The 4229-nt window shown below is 42.9% G+C and overlaps 1 non-coding gene across 1 annotated transcript; it reads left to right on the top strand.

The window, feature by feature from the left end:
* The first annotated feature begins 3527 nt into the window (after window positions 1–3527).
* On the top strand, window positions 3528–3742 carry LOC127645903 (small nucleolar RNA U3). Its single transcript, XR_007970869.1, has one exon. It is a non-coding gene; the product is annotated as a small nucleolar RNA U3 (small nucleolar RNA).
* Window positions 3743–4229: the final 487 nt, after the last annotated feature.

Genomic DNA, 4229 nt, shown 5'->3' with positions numbered 1-4229 from the left:
TGCCTATGTGCCACCTTTCGGACTGTATGACCAAGCCACCCACTATACCATAAAAAGTCCAAAGCGCTGTCCAAGCGCTGTAGCTGTAGCATCTTTCTGGCCATGCAATAAACCCCCACTACACTGCAAACAGTGCAAATGTGCTTCAAATGCTCATATGCCACAACTGCAGCATGTCTTTCAGACCATGGGTCTCAGCCTCCATGTCTCTGTAACCCATATTATGCCACTCATACCAAACGAACCATCACCTCCATTCCTTAGCAACTGACAACAATCTGGCTGTTTCAGGTCTTCCCTAAACAGCTCAACAGAAGCCTGCATCTTTGCACCAATCAATTTAATTTGAATATAGCCTACCATACGCCCTCATGTCGAATGCTGTGCTCAACCCATTTGTATAAGTGAGTGAGTTTTGCTTATTTGCAGTGTAAACTTTTCACACGAATGCATGGGTTCATCCTGTTAAATGGCATGCTCAAGTTTTCATCCCATTCATCCTACCATCGTATGCCATGTAGGCCACGGCTGTGGAGCCAGCTGCTCACAGCTTCGAGCAAGCTCAGCAAATTTTGTATAAACATTCTCACACAAATCGTATGCTCTCCCATTGAAAGCCTTGTGGTCCCGCATCTGAGGATTCAGCCAGTTCATTTCACAAATGCCATGTAAGCACGTATCCTGACATTGCCTCACATACGTTCCAGATCCCTTAGTTTTTTCCATGCAACCTATTCTCTCTGCTAACATCCATCCCTCTACCCTTACTATCCACGGGCCACTACAGTGGATTCCCATGTGAGGCTGCCTCTGCTGGTGAACCCTGCTCCAGACCCATTCCCTTCTTACCTCATGTGCTCAGATAGGAGACAATGGCAGTCCTACATACCATCATAAAGCCTTACTGAGGCCTGTAGGAACACTCAAAGCCTGATTACATAAAACAGCACCAAAATCAAACAAAGGGAGTCCAAACAGACTACAGATCCCATCAAGCCTTACTCAATTTACACCTAAGTGTAAAATTCTGAAGGATCAAGCTCTCAATTCCTATTGGATGAAACGCCCAACAGAACACGTCCCTCAACCATGATGTCATTGAGAGTATAAAACCCTGGAGATTCCTCCTAAGCTTGCTTCCAGCGACGGTATTCACCACGTCTAGTTGCAGCCCTGCTGCTCCCAGGTGCCCAAGGAAGTAACGTATGTACTTGAACTTTGGCCATACAATCTTCATCTCAATGGACGAGCAGAGATTCTCCGTGTTCCACTGAGCATGCTAAAGGATCCGAAGGAGACTGCTGAGCAATCCACATCTCACCCTTTTGCCTGCAGAAGTGAAGAAGATTTATCTTCCTTCTTCAACCGAGTCGACTTTACCAACCAACCCGGTGAGAATCAGCCACCTTTCCGCCCACCGATAGAGTTGAGAAATGGCCTCCCGTCATCACCCGAGCTTCAAGGAACCGAGTCGGAGTCAAATGACAGATGAACACACATTCTACACAAGTCCTCATGTGACTCAAGTAAGAGGTTTACTTATGGACAGAAATAGATTATTATAGTGTGTTATTCTTGTTTACAAGGTTATTGCTTGCACAGTTTGCGGACCACCGAGTCCGCTCATTGCTGCTAATAATACTCAAGGTATTATTGTAGCTTACTCTTCCCATGAACGAGATTTGCTGTGTTGTCATCCAACCACGTTGGGGTATTTGTGAATTCCGCCATCACGGGTGAGACCGGCACACTGAGTTTATCCATTAAAGAACCAATGACTGCGACAGACCTTTTAAGAGCTGTTCACTACATCTCTGAGTGATAAAACTAATGGTCACTGTCTCTCCCACAATCGCTAAACCAGCTTTACTGCCTGGTTATTAGTCCCTGATTCCAGGGTGGTGCCCCAGCAATATTAATCCTTGAATGAATCCCCAACAACTTTATCTTCCTCCCTACTACCATTTTAATCTCTCTTACTCCGGATCCATTCCCTGCGCGGGGCTGTCTCCGCAAGCATTCTTCGTCCCAAATCCCTCCTCAGATAACCATAATTAAAGCAGAAAAAATTCAGTCTCAAAAAACATATTGCTGACTCTCTCATTTTCCTTGGCCCTAGAAGCAAACCCGACACCAACCCCAGTTCTTCCCGTCCAGAACTGAAATTCCTAGAAATCACCCTCTCAGACTCCTTCTCCACACCCCCCCCAGGACTCCATTCTTCAATCCATTTCCCCCCGAATGCAACAAACATATCAGACAGCTTGGAAATGCTTCAAAGATTTCCACCTAATTTACAATCTGCCATTTTTAGATTTTTCTTTCCTCCATATTATCCTTCACCTCACACATCAACAAAACTGAAACTACTTACTATCGATCTAATAACTTGTTGCCTCAACTCTCTTCGTCATGACTACATTTCTCTAAACAACTCAATTAAAACTAGCGCCATGCTCATACTTGCCTTCTTTGACTTCCTGCGTTGCTCCAAACTCATCACAATTACAAAATTCGACCCAAGAACCTAACTCACTATTTCGGACTTCCACATTCTAAACAACGACACAATTAAATACTGCATCAAACAAAGCAAAATATACCAAACCAAAAGAAGGCACCCAGTTTATCCGGCTCAATTCCGGCATCTCAGATAAACTATACTCAAGCCATTCCTTTCGCATCAGCGCCTAAACCATAGCAGCCAACAAAGGCCTGCTCGAACACCAAATATGATTATGGGGCCACTGGTCATCCGACGCATATCTCTCTGCATTATCCGCAACAACTGTCTTCATATCAGGAAGGCCCATCGAGCCTTGATTAACTAGTCACAAGTTATCATCCAGGGTCAGGGGATGCTTGCTTCATCCTTGACTTCCCAACAGGCCGGCCCCACCATTCTGACGCAGCAGGGGTCCACCCCAGTCTGATTAAATGACCTTGCTCCTCCCGAACCTTGTTTATAAAACTAAATTTCAGTAGTTTGCAAGGGGGTACACGAGGTATCATAAATATTTCATCTCATCTCAAATGCAAGAGGTATCATAAAATAAGTTGTCTCATCTCAAATACAAGTCTCCATCTATAACAGCTAGCTGTCCCATTTTCTGGCATCTTTTGGGGGGGGTTGTGCTCAGGTCAAAACTCGAGCCTCAGGCCCTTTACCCAGGACAGCGAGCCACAAAATTTTACACTATCCTCTAAGCAGGATTATATTAACTTGTGAACTACTGAACTTTTGTTTTATAAACAAGGTTCGGGAGGAGCAAGGTCATTTAATCTGACCAATCACATTGCTAGAGTAAACATATATAAACAGCCGCTTACCTCTATATGGCATCGAGGCTTCCGGCACCCCTCCACCTTCACTTTCTTCTCACAGGACAGTGAACCACAAACATTTAAACTATCCTCTAAGCAGGATTACATTAACTTGCAAACCCCACATAAGTTTACTACACAAAACCATTTGTGAAAAGGAACATCTCAGAACGGAACTGCATTAGTGCTTCATTAAGAATGCTAAGACTATATATTCAGAGATAATTTCTATAGTTTTTGATTTGGAGATGTGTTTAAATTTTTTTTGTCTTCCTACCCACAATGATTAGCATTGATGCTCTTTTCTGAGCAAGAATCAGGCACAGACATAGGATTTTGTTCATAGATCTTTACACTTGATGAGTGTTCTGCTGTTTGCTTTTGGCAATGTAGAGGAAAGGAGTAGGATCAGAGTGGTGTTTCTGGATTTTAAAATATGAAAAATGATATAGGTACCATAATGACGGTGACGTGATTTGTTCTTTAGGTGTTGTTTTGTTGTCAGCAAGTGGCTGGTTTTCCACTGGAGCTCATTTGGTCTCGGAAACCTTTTATAAGTGTCTGATTTTCGCAAGGACAGAAAATAATGGAAGACTTTGATTTGATGTTAGAGTCTTACAGTACTTATTGTTTTTAGCTGAAAGGAATTTCTCCTTCAAGAGTGTTGATTTGTTGGCACATGTTGATTATGAAATTGGTGGCATTTTCGTTTTATTTTTTTCACATTATTAACACCTAACTTGAAGAGTATTCTGAATGTGTACTTTAAGCAAGACCTTTCTGTGCTTTTTAAGTTCTTTAAATTCAAAGATGGCTCCGCCGCTCTTAGCACGCCAGTGCAGTGATGTTTATTTTGACAATGCAAGATATTCCCAAGAAGTGCAAAAAACATATATCCAAAGTGC

This window comes from Xyrauchen texanus, chromosome 6 (assembly GCF_025860055.1).
Source record: "Xyrauchen texanus isolate HMW12.3.18 chromosome 6, RBS_HiC_50CHRs, whole genome shotgun sequence".
NCBI lineage: Eukaryota > Metazoa > Chordata > Actinopteri > Cypriniformes > Catostomidae > Xyrauchen > Xyrauchen texanus.
The sequence above is the reverse complement of the archived record's forward strand: the minus strand, read 5'-3'. Positions and strand labels throughout refer to the sequence as shown.